This window comes from Trachymyrmex cornetzi, unplaced genomic scaffold (assembly GCF_001594075.2).
Source record: "Trachymyrmex cornetzi isolate Tcor2-1 unplaced genomic scaffold, Tcor1.1 scaffold99, whole genome shotgun sequence".
Taxonomy (NCBI): Eukaryota; Metazoa; Arthropoda; class Insecta; order Hymenoptera; family Formicidae; genus Trachymyrmex; species Trachymyrmex cornetzi.
Genome location: NW_017300343.1, coordinates 513,375 through 530,734, shown reverse-complemented (window position 1 = coordinate 530,734; position 17,360 = coordinate 513,375). Strand labels below are relative to the sequence as shown.

General features: G+C 32.4%; 1 protein-coding gene and 1 long non-coding RNA gene across 13 annotated transcripts in view; one reads left to right on the top strand and one right to left on the bottom strand.

Moving 5' to 3' along the window:
• The window catches only part of LOC108770136 (dystrophin, isoforms A/C/F/G/H), a 475,481-nt gene that overhangs the window by 412,736 nt on the left and 45,385 nt on the right, over positions 1 to 17,360 (bottom strand). The window lies entirely within an intron of this gene.
• On the top strand, positions 5,701 to 8,624 carry LOC108770137 (uncharacterized). 4 transcript variants are annotated; one of them, XR_001940579.1, is made up of 5 exons: positions 5,871 to 6,114; positions 6,469 to 6,650; positions 7,063 to 7,242; positions 7,709 to 8,441; positions 8,532 to 8,624. It is a non-coding gene; the product is annotated as an uncharacterized LOC108770137 (long non-coding RNA). The 4 variants fall into 4 exon arrangements; XR_001940578.1 differs by lacking the exons at positions 5,871 to 6,114; positions 8,532 to 8,624 and adding an exon at positions 5,701 to 5,835 and having other exon boundaries at positions 7,709 to 8,247; XR_001940580.1 differs by lacking the exon at positions 8,532 to 8,624 and having other exon boundaries at positions 5,871 to 5,979; positions 7,709 to 8,247.

The following is a 17,360-nucleotide window of genomic DNA, read 5'->3' as shown; positions in this document are numbered from 1 at the left end:
CACACACACACACACACACACACACACACACACACACACACACACACACACACACACACACACACACATATGCCAAGCATCGTAAATGAATAAGACCGCATATATCACACGTTCCTTTAAGCAAAGTTGCTGCTCGAATTTGATACTTTTACGATCTAAAATAAAAGCGTCACTCGATAGAAAAAATAATTTTGCGCTATTAAAATCTCCGCTTCGATTCAGCTGCAGATTGCTTTTAACGTGAATCGCCGATGCCAGCAAATGGCTTTCATCCACGCGAATAAAACGACTGTCAATCTCACGCGATCTATACCCAAGGCTCTGGTAAACGCGAATGGTAAAGCAAATGGGTGGTTGGAATTTTTTCGATATCCCATTTCCACGGCAGCAAGATGGCCAACGAGAAACAAATTGCCTAACCAATAACCGCAAAGATACGATGAATATTCTTCATCGAGCTGTGTTTACTATCTTATATTTGTGCTCCTTGAAACATGCTTACTTGAAAGTATAGGTATATGAGTTATAGCACGACCATAATTATACATAATTACAGGCATTACAGCAGTCAAATATAACAAATATCAATAAAAAATTATATCCATACAAAGTTATATTTTTTTGCAACAATATAAACATCAATAATCAAAATTGCTTTAATTTTAAATATGAATGGTACGCACTGACTGTTATACTAAAAAAAATAATTTATTATTGAAAGTAATACAATAAGAAAAAAAAATTTCTGTGACACATTTTATCAAGTATTTTTAAATTTTCTATTATTCAACTTATAATCTAGACATTTTTATTAATTATTTAAATAACAGGTTAAATTTAAAAAACTTCTCATTAATTATATAAAAAATTGATTTGTCATTTTTCCATAGAAATTATTTTAAAAATAAAAGGACCAAAAAAGAAATAAAATGGTATAGCGATGATTTAAATAAACACGTAGGACGCAAATATTGTCTTAACGATACGAATAATTTATAGCGACAGTTATGTTTTCTTAATATTTACTTAAATAGCATTAATGCTTTTCGGATATCCGCTTTCGTATTTCATTATTATTTCTTCATTCAAGTTCTCTCACAGATTATTTCCAATGTCCAAATTTCGCAAATCAATTCATACAGTATTACCGAGTTTCAGATATTACTGCAAGACAAATTATGCAAAGTCACTCCTCTGCGTGCTCCTGTCGCATCCTTCGGTATTGCCCTGCACTCGCCCCATTTGCCATTAATCTTGTCCATTGTTCCCTTCCCGTGCGAAACTACGGATTCTAGCCGTCGCATATTATTCCCCCGTGCCTCGCACTCCTTTGACCTCCTCACCTCGCGCAGTTTCTCGTTCTGAAGTTTCGCAGAAGATGATCGCGCACCATCACGACGAAAAGAGAACGAGAACACGAGAAAGGAAACTCGCAGACTTGTGCGCTTTTACATTTACCACGTGCAACGCGCCATTACACGCACGTAAGTGTGATATTTCGTAATCAAATACATCTACTGTATAAACGCAATGTACGTAAGCAAAATACACACAGAACTCGATATGAAGTCTTAAAATATACACTGAGAAAAAAATATAGTCCATTTTAATAAATATTTAGTTCAATACTACCAACTAAATATTTACTTACAGTAAATAAATGTTTGTTCAATAAAAAAAATGATTGTTAAATCAAATTAATATTTCTTGTATCAAATAAATATATCTTTATATTTAATAAATATTTAGTTGGCAGTATTCAACTAAATATTTATTAAAATTGACTATATTTTTTTTCAGTGTAGAGAAAAGAGAGGAACATGAAAAAAGAATATGATCATATAATGTACATTGATCATATAGTGTACACTGTACATTGATGTCGACGGCTATAAAAGAATCATAAAAATCGAAAAACCAAGATGAAAGAAGACACACACACAGGACAAAAAGAAAAAATATTTAATATTCAATATATTCTTTAACAAAAAAATATCAGAAATATTCCAGACAGCATGCATATCAAAATCAAGGCATAAGACGTCTGAAATATATCATTAAAATGTCTTACATTTTGATTTACGGGTGCTGTCTGAGACGTTTGTAGATGTTTACAGATTGCACGTATGTTTTAAATTTTAGACAGAAAAAAACGATTTTTCCGAATTTAAAAATTAGATAAGTAGATACAAATCTAAAATTATCTTTGCTAAATTATCAAAATAATTATGTAAAAAATTCAAGCAATGATGAGCAATGCTGCAAAAAGTTTTTTGCATTCTAGCAACCAATTTGAGCATTTTACATAATTATTTCGATAGTTCAACAAAATTATTTTCAGATCTGTATCTAGCTAAATTTTTAGATACTTCAGCAAAACCGTTTTTTTCCGTGCACGTGCAGAATGCATATCTATATTTTTTTCTAAATTGTGTATCATAAAATATTCATATTTCTTAAAAAAAAAAAAGAAAATTACGTATTAAATGATTAAAATTTTTATCTCATTTTTGTTTGTTTCCTCATGCGTCTGTCTGCACAAAAACAAGCTGAGAAAGACTTGATTATAATCCTTAGCGAACTAATGCATACTTAATCGAGCATGACAAAAACCAAGCCTCCATATAAATCGCGCAATAAAAAAAATAAACCTTATAAAACTGTTTCTTAGCTGTGAAGTAAACAATGCACAAATAACTGAAATTCTTAAAAGGAAAGTCTGTTGTGCTATTGAAGGAGAAAATTTACTAACAATGCATGCTCGAGCAAGTCGTAGCCCGTGCCACAAGGTTTCGTGTTGAAGTAATCGCGTGCGGACGAAATCAAAGTTTATTGAGTTCAAACCTCGTTGTTCCTCTTCGGGAAGTATTCTTTTTCATCCCGAAAACTCAACTAGAGAAGTTCTCCCTACGGACATGACTGTCTCGAATTCATTACGCTGCTGGCCAGAACGAAAGGAGAAATAAGCACGAAAGCGCAACTACGATGAAAAGGAAGTGAAACGAAGGGATGGAAAGAGAGTGAAGCGAAGACCGGAATAAATTTATACGAAATTCGATAATTAAACGATAAGATGAAATACAAAGGCTTAGCAGGACATTATTACAATAAAAGAATCAGCTACACTTGCGTAACGTAATGAATTTCTTGTAATCAATATAAGACCGTCTATCTTATTAAAGTTATACTGTCACGTGATAGCGACATTAACGTAGACATTATAATGATATCATAATTATCAAAAGTATAATCTTTATAATGAGGGACAGTCACATCTAACAGTAATATCATACCGTTATATTGAAATATTTTCACGAAGAAGTACAAAGACTTATGATACATTTATTATGACTAAACTTCTTTAGAAGATCACGTTTCGGCACGTTGATCGAATTAAAAGCTTTGTGGATAAAATAAAGATCATGCGCAAACACGCGAGAACAAATTTAACTTTAAATATTCCATTTCCAACACGAAAGAAGACTATAAAAAGACTATCTTATTCAGCATGCTACACCGACTCGGTTTATTTGAAATTTCTACGAAGCCTCTGTTTTAGCAGTAAATGTGTGTAAGTACTGTAGAAGACAACAATAATGCTCAAACACAGCACCAAAGTTGACTGAATCTTCGTCCTCTATGGGCTTCATTTCCTGAATTGTCCCAAAGGAAACATTCAAACAGAAACAGAAGAGTACTAAGTACCATAATATTACAAGTTATAGATATGTATAATTTGTATCATGCTTTGTCTTATAAAATTATTATGTCCAAGTTTAAATATGTATTATAAATGTATTATAAATATGTAAGATAAATAAATTGAAATATAGAAATATATAATATTTTGCAAATTCCTTCGACTAGGCACACAAATAACAAATCTAATTTCATGTAATTGTAAACATTATTTTTGGATATTCAGATAACAAAAATTAAAACATGAAAAAGTTAATGTCCAGTCTTACTATCGCAAAGTTAAAATTATCTTTAAATTTCTTTAAATACTTATAAATAAAATTTTAATTAAAAATAATGACATATACATGACTCTTATTTACTCAATAGACTTTCCTTTATCTCTGCTAATTTATCTTCCATATACATTATTTGCACAAGATTAATTAATGGATTGCAACACTCTACATAATCTTAGGAACACATTATACTACACGTGCAAGCGATAACAGGTAAAGTCTGAGCAAAGGAAATTCACGATCTCGACTACGCAAAACAGTACACGCTAGTTTGTTAGCTACTACATACGTAGTAGCCCACATCGTGGCCTCGCTGTGAAAACAGTAATCAAACTTCGGCTCGTGCAGGTCGAGCAACCCCAACGCGGCTTCGCGTATGCTTAAGAGGCTGCTACCCTCTGCATCAGCAATCTCTGGTTACATTTCCCGCATGCCGACCACTTCCATGTATTTTCCTTCATATGAAACTACCAACCGTGCTAATTCGATGGAACATTCACGTTTAAATGCATCAAATTAAATGCAACAAAGATATAGATATATTGTCATTCTATCGAAGATATCATACTAATATGCCTTACAAACTTACTAATCTGAATATACGTTTAAAACAATTCGTGTTTGTATATTTGTAAAAAGAATCTCATGACATGCAAAAACAGGATCAATGCTGCAAGTTCGATCAGCGATGGTAAAGCCACCGTCAGAGTCAGCTTCTGTAACGGCCCTTGCGAAGGTCCCTCGTATTTCCTCCCTCCCGTCGTCGCATTAGTAAACTGCCTGCTTCCTGCAGCACAGCCACTAACTGTTACCCCGTCTTAATGGACCGTTTACCTCGACCGACCGACTAGACGACCCACCGCCGTCAGATTACAAGCTTGACCGCCGTCGCTAGTACTTGCTTAGACCGACTCTCTCTCCTAACATACTATCTCGGACCAAGAGACTTGATGACTGGTATCATAATGAATGCAGCTCAAACAGTAGCGATAAAGTCAGAACTTGTATTGTTCAGGTGCTGTCTCTACGTTATGATATTAGCGCGATCACGAGAAATTCAATAACGTATCGTTATCACACTAAAGACAGAAATGCATTACTTTAACTTCCTCTCCTAGTGGAATCGAGTCCTGACATGTAACATGACAAATTGAGAAAGAGTATGTAGTAATTCCATTACCAAACTGAAGATAGATCGAATTATTATTCCCACATGTACTGTAGCAAAAAGTATTAGTGTTAAAAAAGCAATTATGAATATAATTTATTTATTATTGCCTATTTTTGTTTTATTTTTAAATTGTGAGTGCGAAAACATATTTGTCTCGTAATCTTTATATATATCCAAAATATTAAAAATTCAATATAAAAGTTAAAGAGATATAAAAGTTTTAAACATTCGTAACATAAAAAAGCATTATATACTGTTGCGCGTAATGTAAAAATTATTATGCAAATAATGTAACAGAAAAATAGAGGATACAATACCATAAGGTTAATGTCAGTGAGCAAGAAAGATGTAAGAGGCAAACGATGCTTCACCATACGATATTATATCAGAATTTATGAAAAAAAAGGAAGTAAACGCGTCGCCGCTTGTGAAATGAGGTACGATAAAAGCGGAGCAGCTGAACCATTTTTGGCCGCCACCCTCTATTTAAACAAGAACAAAGGAAAATCGTCGGCGCAGACGCTGTCATCGAACGACGCGTATAAACTCGAATCGATGTATATGTTGAAAATAGATAATGTCAAGCAGTATTTTAGCTACCTCTTTTAACACGGGTCGATGTAAGATATTTTCTCCCTGGCTCTGTGTGCAGTGTGGCTTCCCTTCGAAGAGGCACGGAAGCATATTGTAATTTAGTTTACAATAACTTTATAACTTGCAAAATTCAATTATCAATATTACGGCAAACATTTTAGTCGCTATCGCATGAACTTTGTTTCTTATAATAAAACTATTGTTTCGTATACTTCAAGATCTTGAGAAAAATTTAAGGTTCTTCTTAGAATGTAAATCTTCCGAGACCAGAGCAAATCATATTCCTCTTGTACTATCTATTTTTCAACGTTGATACCAATTTTATTTGTAAAGTACAAAATATTACAAAACAAAAGTAATCATCGAAAAAAGGTTATATCTCTCGTTTTATATAATGAATTTTAATTTTTTTTGTACTCTTTAAAAATTCTCACTTCAAAAAGTCATTTATTATTTATTTACTGTGAAATTTGTAGAATTACGCGATAAAATAAGCTTATAAGAGCATAAAGGAAGGATAGCTTAATACGGAAATATTAATTTTGACAGTGGGTGAACACTCGTTTAATCACATTATTATGTCGTATCGATATCATTGATATGAAATAAATCGCTTCGTTGATATTTCATTTAATGGCAAGCAGTTAGCAATTGATATCATCGTTATAATATAAATCGTTTGATGAAAAGTGATAGCCATGAATAAATTGGCGCATATATTTTTAGGAGTGAATACGAAGCTGCTCCATATTCCGAGCTGTGAAGGCATTGCTATTGTTCACGATGAACCAGCCAGGAAGAAGAATAAAATTGTAGGAGCATTACCATCATTGATGTTACGTTAATGAGGAGACTCGTATTATTTATCAAACACATAACGATCTTTTAATGGATTTCTGACAAAAGAGGTGAATGGAAAAAAAAACAAATGTTATTCATCAAATAAGTATGTATGAATAAATACATCTGGATCAAAATGGAATTTCTATTTAATAATGTAAACAGATATTTTGTTATATAAAACTTTGAAATAAAAAATAAAGAGGAAATAGTAATTGAATAAGTAATTATAATTATTGGCAATATGTGCTACTGAGTAATAATGATAATCGCAAGTTATAAAGTAAAAATGATTAATGCACTTCTATTAAAAAAACATATTTCGATATTGTTTCTTACATACGTAACACTTGACAAAAACGAAATATAATTAATTATTCGGGTTATACATTTCTCAACCAATAATCTTATATGCATGATGCAATTTGACAAAGGCACTCAATGAAGAAAAGGGTAGAAACGATACTTTCCTATCTCTAGATTGCCGTTTGCCAAGCATTCTTCAGACATTATCCGAATCCTTATGCGACTCACGTTTTATCGGAGAATATCCTGTATCGAGAAGTTGGCGGCACAAATCTCTTCAGGACAAGTATTTTTTGCAAGAGTTACCGCTTCGTTACCAAACCGGACTCGGAAACTAACGAACGTAGTTTTTCCGTATGTATTGCTTCGTGAAATATTCTTTCTACAAGCAATCTTAATATTTCTACTTCATATATGTAAATTCAACAACTACAATTTGAAATTAAATTTCATGTAAATTTATGAGTAGTACCGACTGTAACTTAAAGAGTGTAAATATGTACGAAAGTTATTCCAAGTAAAAAAAGAAAATTGTCAAGAAGTATACATGAATAATTTAAACAACTTACATGTATACAGTTTTACATCAACTCATTTATTGTATATAATTCGATAAAGCGTAATAAAATGTAAATTTTTTTTATTTTACTATTACGAAGAAACGTAAAATATTTCTGAATATTACATTGTTTTCAAACTTTTTAATCATTTTGAGAATGTTATCTTTGTTTATTTTATTTTAATATATTGTAAATTATTATATTATAAATCAAAATTGATACCAGCTTTCTTTACCAAATCAAGAATAATTTCGTTATAGAACAATCTTTCGTGTGGACAGATGTTGGCAGAACTATTAGACTACGTTTCGCACTTCTAACGTCAGGATCCAAGATAATTGACACAAATATTAGGAACCTTGCAACTAATAATATGTACATTTTTTAATTTGCAAGGTATAAGATATAACTTTCTTTGATCTCTTGATCGATCGGTGCTTTTATCGCTGCCGCATCAAGCATCTATCTCAAGCAACAAAAATACATTTGAAGAGAGACTATTTGCAATAAATTTTAATAATTTTTGAGCGAATTTAGGTACTGATCCTCATGAAAAGCATTGTCGATTTCATCGCGATAGACTAGTCTCGTTAACTGGGAACTCGCCGATCACAGAAAATTAGTAGTCACCACGGAAACGACCGAATATATATCCAACCGCGACGATCCTGATAAAACTCTGATGACTCATCGTACCAGCGTCCAATCGCCTTTCAATTGCGATCTCCTGGGTCGAATAATCAGGGGAGCCTGTCACGCACGAACAGTTAAGAACAGTACAGATAAAGAAGGAAAAAAAGAAGAGGGAAAAAGCATTGCATCTTGCACTTGTCTTGAAAGCAGTCAAAACTAATCGTCGATATCTAAAAGTTATAAACGAGTGAATTACAAGACAATTTTGCTGCGTAAAGATTTCTTTATGTGCTCGCGCAACAAAATGAAAGATTTTCAAGAAAGCCAAGAATCGCCATCGATTGACTTCATAATGCAACTGTATGTAATTTATGGATTGCTATACTTTCTCGTCCTTGTGTTCGACTATTTTTTATGGATGAGTAAAAATGCTGGCTTCCTCCTTTTCAGAATTTCGTCAATAAATTACGCGACTACATGATAAACAGTTGCAAACTTTGAACTTACTATGTATTTCTACCGAAACATAATTTTACAATATTTATCTGTCTCGCGATGATGAAGATACTCATTGTCATTTAAATAAATTATTAATTAATGTACTTCTCGTCTTATTAATTTTACTATAAAAGAAATTGATATAGAATTTTATGGAATATTGTAATCGTATCGTAAATAAAACTCTGTTGTGTCAACGTCGGATCTACAAATTCCATAAACTACGTCCCTTGGCTACGTTTTTCAGGTTGTATCCGATTTGCGCAATGTATGCGGGAGCACCGCGAATTATTCATAAAGTTCCTTTTGACGCTTGAATGAAATATAGTGCAGCACAAATATTACAGCACGAGTACATATCTCACCTATTTAGCATAATCTTCAAAATCTACGGTAAAATATGTTTGCTGCAGGAAATTAAATAGTTAGAGAAAATTACGTTAACTTGTGTAAGAGGAGGACGCTCATTTACATCTCAACTAAATTGATTATGTCAAGTACATCGACTGAATCAACAGTAACCTCAAATAAATATCGTCGTAATTCTAAAAAAAACTTGAAAAAAAATTTATTACGAAACTTTTGCAAATTTAAGTAAAGCTTAAAGCGTCAAAACGTTCTCTCTCTCTCTCTCTTAACCTGTATAAGTACTTCTAAAAAGAATTTATTATCATGTTATGATATACCTTATAATTATTAGACTGCGGAACTTTATGCAAAATACTTAACTGAATATTAACTATCGGACAGTTTTAGTAGTCAATCGTTGTTCATTAAAGAGTTATTAAAAGGTGAAGTAAAAAGATTGAGATTGCCATTTGTAAATTTACAAAATTGCAAAATATGCATTTTATGCAAAACATTCAGTTAAGTATTTTGCATAAAGTTCCGCAGTCTAATAATTATTATCCATGATATCAATATGTAACACATAAAAACTCATTAATAAAAATACAATGATCTGTTTATATAAAAATTAAAATGAGATAATTTAAACAATTAGAAAAAAAACATTGGAAGGGAAAAGAGATCGAAATAGAATAGAGAATGTAACACATAGAAAAGAGAACTAGAAGACTCACTAGAGCAACAGTTCAAACGCAGTTGAGATGTCGCAAGAATCTATACCCTCCATCTCTACCTAGATGAGAAACCTTATTTCTGTGTCCAATTGAATCATCCCTCCTCCGAGAGTACAGAATGCGATCGAGAATGGAATGGAGATGGGATATATCCAGCTTTTACGTGAGATGCAGCCATATAGCCGGCTAAGCCGATAAAAAGAACGTCACGTCATATATCATTCGACAACTATGCGATATGCATTCATTCCCACGCTTTAGTATAGATATATTGATTAATTACTTCAAAATAATTAATGTATTGCAGCTGACTGTTCATATAACGTTCTAATATTTATATATTTACTGAGATTTATTTATTAAATATTAATATACCGCGAGAATTTACTTTACGCCTGAAAATCTTGGCTATTTTAATGAAATTCTTATATAAATTATAAAAAATATATATCAATTTGCTGAAAATTATATTTTTTGCGTTCCAAAAATTATTTCACTCCCTTATCCAATCACAATCAATATGTGTCACGTCATAAATAATTTTTCGTAGACGAAATCAATACAAAGATCAATAGAAAACGGAACCACCTCGTAAAGCGGGTCTTTTGACGTAATAAAACTTCACAGTTAACTTCTATCTTATCAGTTCGTGCTACCTTTCTATTCTATCGTGTACGTGAACGGAATATAATATAATACTATTCACCACTCATGTATTCATGTATGCGTCGTATGTGATAGTATAGGAATCACACATATGTACATTTCTGCACATGTATTATACATATACATATATCCAGAAAGTCATTTGTATCTTCGTAATCATATGTTTTGATCACAAAGCGGATATGTACATTATGTCTACTTCGAGAATATACTTTGACATTTCAATACGTTGTTATAATACTGTTACAAGATCATAGAATAAAGTATAGCCATAAGATAATAGAATGCTGTGAAATAGAGTAAACTCAGGTAAGATGGCATACAGAAAAGATGGCCATAGGCTTTTAGAATTACTAAAAACAATTTAGCAATTATTGGAGAAATTATAGACTATGACCATTTTTTCCATAGCGACAATACCCAAAAAAGTTTACACTATTTTTTTATTTTATATTGTCATTTTTTGTTAACAAAAATTCTTACTCAAGCAGATACAAGAGTATTAAATTTAGAGAGAAATATGCCAAAGAGAAAATACTTGTTCGCTTAATTAAAATCGATAAAAGAAATGGTAAGAGGGAAAAAGTATGTATAAGCAAAAGAAAAACGTGAAAGGAAAATAATTCACTTAAAGAAAAAAAGACGAAGAATTCCAGACGCGATCGTCTGTAATAACAAGCGACATTTAATATGTCGCAAAATATTCAAGTCTCCCGGTGTTAATAAACGCGTTATAAATAAATGGAATTAATATTTCCGTTCAAGTGGCTAAACGTGGAATGAGTTTCTCGTACTCAAGAATTCATGGTGTGCTGAACGTGCAATTCGACGAGAGGATTTCGCCCGATAGAGAACCGACGATGAGAAATAATAGAGGGTCAGCTGCGCGCAGCGGGGATGTCATCAGCAGTCGCGGCATAAAAAGCTACCTCTCCCGTACAACATCGTCGTGCAATTAGCACGGCGTCAAAAGAGTCAAACCCGACGTCAGCGTGCAGCACAACAGCTTCCAATATTTCTCATTTGTCCTTCTGAGTTATACATGCCGGAAAATTTTTATCCATTTAATACGACGTATAGTAAACCTGACGCGATCTCAGACGCGCGTATCGATTTTGTAACTAAACAGATAGCGAATAGTGACCTGCCGAAAATAATCATGCAAAAATAGAAACTTCACGAAGATGCTCGTCTCTTTACGTTTATAGATATGTTATAGATAACGTTTATGACGAATTTTGGAATAGCTAAAAAATCGATAGTCTTTCATTTATCGCGATATTCCAATCGTATGCATATGCAATGACTCACGAAACTGATCAAATGTATTGCACGACAATTATCTATGAATATCTACGACTGACGATTTGAAGAAAGTGATCAAAACAGTTTTTTAATATCAATATAACATAAGCGCAAAGAAATATCTATGATCTCTAACGTTTTTAAAGTTTTCACGGGTATTTTCTTTAAAGATACCAGAAAGTTGGCTGATTATCGCTGTGTCTTTATACATTATCAACGTTTCGTGAGCGGTGAACCTCGCCCTGATGAAGGAAACAAGGTTCATGAAACGTTGGTATTAGCAATGGATAAAGATACGACGATAACCCATAAACCTTCTGGTATCTATGATCTCTTCATTATAGACATTTTCGTTCATAAATTTTCAAATGAAATTCCTAGGAATCATACAATATTTCATCAGTTTTATGGATTATTATATATACAATTAGCCTATTATTGTATTGATTAAATTCATATATTACAATGCTAAAAAAAAATTAAAAAGAAGCAAATCTTACAAAGATATGTATAATGGATTAAAAGATTGGACTTTTTATTATAAAAAGTTCAGCGTGATTCATGTTTATCAAAAATATAATTAAAAGCTCGGTAGTAAAAAGAGAGAAATCAATACAGAAACGTAAGCGACTCATTTAATTGATAAAAATTAGATGAATGTGCGCATTTGATTTACACACAATTTCCACCGAATATTATTTAAAGCAACTTTTTATAGAATTGATGTAATTCTCACTGTTGCCATCATTATAATGAATTCAGCTAATCAGCATGAATACAACTAATCGGCAACGTGAATGAGGCTAATCCGCCTCAATACGACGAAATATCGCGTCCGATTCCGCGAAAGCTCACGATCCTAATCCGCTTTACTTCACCGTAAGTACAATCTACACCCGAATGAAATACATGTCGCACTTCATATGTGCATCAGTATCGGTTAGCTATTCACATAATGTTACGGTCCATTGTAGAAGAAATGTACGTACATCCCTTTCGATCTTCCCTTTCAAGTTTCATTTTCAATGGAAATTGTAACGGTCACTCAATATCATACAATAAGCAAAACCAATTTTCTTCTAATAATAATATACGATATTTTTGACGAGTAAATTTTCTGTTAAAAATAATATAAATAAAAAGATAGTATTTTTTCTTTGGATCTTACGATTATTTTAGGAGCCAATAATAATTCGCTGAAAAACGATACTTGCGACTGATGCTCAACAAATTGTAATACAGTTAAAAATTATTTTAAATATATCTTTTGTATAAATAATATACATAATCTTTGTCTTTATACATATATAATATTTTCATAAACATACTTTATTTCTATAAATATTTAGTCGACTAAATCATACGAAATGGACATTGAAATATTTTCGACATCCTTCTGCAGTTGAAATGGGTAAATTCTATTACTCTCGAGCAGAGAGAAAACCGAGATAGACAGGGAGAGGAAGAGAAAAAATGGAGGGAGACAGAGAAAGAAAAGAGAGAGCGAGTTCGAGGCATTGAGCAAAATGTGCGGATTCAGTCGGCGGATGTTACGCATTTGCGGTAATACCGACGAAGAATGGATCTATAAGCGTGGTCCCGCAAAGATATGAGAAGGGTAGCGCGAACTGACGGCCCATCCACTCCATGAGCTCTTCGGGGAGCCATAAAAAAGCTACCCACGTAGATTTTCTCACTGATCGATTATTTGCAAGAGGGGGATCGCTCCACGGCTCGACAAACTCTAACTTCCGGGATTTTGCATCCGCAAAATTCTCACACGTGCTCACGATGCGGCATAACAACCTTGAGGTTAATTTTGTGTGAAGTTTCCGTTTGGCGCGCGCGTAATTATTGTGATAAAAATATTTCGTGCATCTACTTCTAAACTCGTTTTCCTTTAATCAGGAATTAATTATAGAAAAAAAGCAAATTGTTTTAAGTTATTTACGACTGAAAAAACATAGACCATCCATTTATCCATGATTATTAAAGTTCTACATAATTTATGTCGATTGTTGATAAGCATTGTACAATATATTTCGTCAGACAAAAATAACATTTTTTTATAAGATTCAAAACTACGTAATCTTTAACGTACAATTATATTTTGTTATCAAATAAAATTTTTAGCAAGCATTTTTATATACAAATATAATTTAAACAAAAAAAACCTTAAATAATGATAATCGAGTAATGAGAGCTATAATACAGCACAGTACTTAGAGCGCAATTAATTATAAAATAATTTGTATCAGTTTAAATACAGACTGTTAATACGTGGACGTTTCGGTTTATTTTAAACTATTGTAGACTTAAATTAATTTTTGATGGTTCTATCACACGTTGACTTCTATCAAGATATTATAATTAAGACATTCGTACATACATTGTTAATTTAAAGTTTTACATATTATGACATATTGCACATTGATTTATTGATTATGATATATTGAAGCAGAGAACGAATTAAAAAAATATGAACTTTTTATTGATTCTCTATTAATTATTTGTCATTTTTGTGCTCTTCAATATCTTGGTTAAATAGCAAAGAGACAGACTGGCAATTCTCAACTCTAAAGTCGGGAAAGACTCATCTTTTTTCTCTAAAAGTTAATTTCCAACTACGGATTAAAAATTTATGTAATGACATCGATTTACATACCTTCAATATTACTGAAGATGGTTTAAAATAAACCGAAACGTTTATATATTAACAGTTTGTATTTAAACCAAATGTAAATTATTTTATGGTAAATTATATTAATTACGTTCTAATTATCGCACTGTATTGTAACTCTCATTCCCCAATTATTATTATTTAAGATTTTTCTATTTGAATTTTGAGAGCCCTATTATTAAACTTCTTATAATAGTTTTAAATATAATTTATTTCATCCATCGCGAATAAGAACTTAAAATCTATAGTTCTCAGTTTTATCAAGCTCACCTATTTTACTATAATTCAATTACCGATAAATTTCCTTGTTAATTATTTCGTGATTAGAAGCAGTTCTGATTACCTAAAGTACGAATAAACAAGCACCAAAGTACGAGATAATTAACTATAAACTATGTCACACGATGTCCCTTAAATTGTAGTTAGTCTGTAACCACTTTAGAGAGAAAAATCGTTTTTCACAAAACTCGAAATCTTAAAAATATATAAAAGAAACATAATCATATATGCAAAATGTGTCGCATAAAAAGAGGAAGTTAAAAAAGACCGACTTGTCCAAAAAATTATAAGTAAAAAAAATTTTTTTTGCAACTTTTGATCTCTTGAATACATAAAGTTATTAAAAAGTTCGTGGCGTTTGGGGAATACCTCAAAAATTGAGCACAACATTAAAATTTAAATAAATATATCATGTTTATAAATATGTTTTCCCCAAGTGCTATAAACTTTTTAATGGTTTTATCGTATCCAGAAAGTCAAAATCTACAAGGAACGTTATTTCTTTTACTACCGGCAAAAAAATATTATTTCTTCTAGCAAAATTCGTCAGCAAAAATCGACCCTGTTTTAATTGCATGTCAAAATAGTTGAGTTTATTATTAACTAAATAAAACACGTTAATTAAACCATTACACATTATTAACTAAATAAAATACGTTAATTAAACCATTACAAAAATATAAGATAAAAAAGAAGTGTACCATACTCTATAAAAATATATAACAAATATAAAAAAATCCCACAATATCTAATTTAAATTTTTGCTATACGTAAATTTTTATTATACGTATAGGTACACACATTTTCGTCATAAATCATTTTTTTTTACATTTGGTGTAATTTTATTAATACTTCTTTTAAGGCAAAGTATTTCAATCTTATAAATATTATACAATAAGGCTAATCTCTCTCACGTGCGCTTTGCGCTTCAATACTGTCCGTTTATCTCTGATACGCTTTACTACACGACCAGGCCATGTTGATTTCCGTTTACACGGAAATTCGCTCGATCTGCGTAAAATAATTTTTTACACCGGCGGTAGCCCGGAATCAGAATAGACGGATTATACCTTGGAGTGGCTGCGTCAATTAAGGGATAATCACGCGGTATTAAACGTACATGTCGTGAGGTGTACGCATGCATCACATACACACGTGTTCTCACACATGCGCGGACTTCGTCGCGGTTACGACAAACTTGCGTCGGACAAAGTCCAATTCTATCTCTATACGTTAACGTTACCGAGGGTTGAAAGAGAATGAGAGCGGCGCGGGGGAGAACAGTGGGAACGCGGTGAACAAGAGAAATGGACGACTGCAACGCTTGAGCTATCTTCTGTCTGGCAATGCTCTACCACGACTACATTAGCCGGCTTATCCGCTCATTATGTGGACCGACGATCGCATCTCCGTACCACCGCCAACTCCACACCCGTTCCTCCCCTCATCAGGGATCAAGAGATGCCTTACTTCCTGGGGTTTTCGCGGTGATATCAATGTCAAATGGAACAAGTTACGGGACAGCGAATTCATATGTCGTGATTTATTAAACGTTGAAATTATTAATAAGCGAAAAATGGAATCGCTGATAGACAATTTAATAATAGAAGTGCTCTGTTATTTTGATATTTCAACAAAATTTATTTTACAATATTCAACGAGAGAAGATATTTTTCGTCTACCTTTTATTTTTCTTTTCAATATTTCAACAGTTTCTATAATACAACAGAGTTATATTTTTCAATCCTTTTAGTTATATTTGCGATTTTACAAAAAAAACGTATGGAATTTTAGCTAATTTTGCAAACGTCTAAAAAGCGTATTCCATAAATTGCACGAATATCACAAATAATTGCTGTTATTGTTTAATGAAGGCATTTTGTTCAACCATTTAGTTACCGATTTAAATACAATTGATTACATTTTATAAGCAAACTTAGCCTATTCGGTAATTCTTAATGACAACAACGATATTGTTACATTACCATTATGCAAGTTTCATGGACTTTCTATAATAAACCATTACTTAAACTTAAGTTTTAAGCCATAAGAAATTAACCAATCACAGTCGAATGTGACAAGAATAATCTATGATTAATCAATTTTTTACGACTGAATGGCTACAGCACAGACTCTTGCATAACGCATAATGCATAGTGCATAAGGGAATCAACCAATCGAAATTCTTCTTTTCCATGGAATGGGAGGAAAGGAAAGATTCTGATTAGTTGATTCGTTTATGAATTATACGTTATGCAAAAGTCTGTGCTGCAGCCTTATAGGCCTTCTACAGTAAAGGGTCCTCTACATAAAAGTCGTAGACGGTCGTCGAGTCTTAAGTTGTAGGAAACTGACCAATTCCAATCGAGTATTCTCCTTATATTTGATTGTGATTGGTTCCCTACGACTTAAGACTCCACGAGCATCTACGACTTCTATGTAGAGGACCCTTAAGCCATTAGTCATAAATCAGAAGTCAGAAGCTAAAAATTGAAGACCGTGATTGGTCAATTTTTAGCTTCTGACTTCTGATTTTTGACTAATGGCCTATCGTAGAAGGCCCATTACGCTTAGGTAATGGCTTATTGTTAAAAGCCCATTATACATGATAAAAAAGTAACGCAAAAACAATGTAACAACATCGACAGGCGACACTGTCATTAAAAGTTACAAAATATGTGCCTTAGGTTAATTCTACAATGTGCTTTTTCTGTTTTTTGCTGTTTGTCTCTTGCCTTCTTAATCAAAAAGGCAAGAGACAAACAGCAA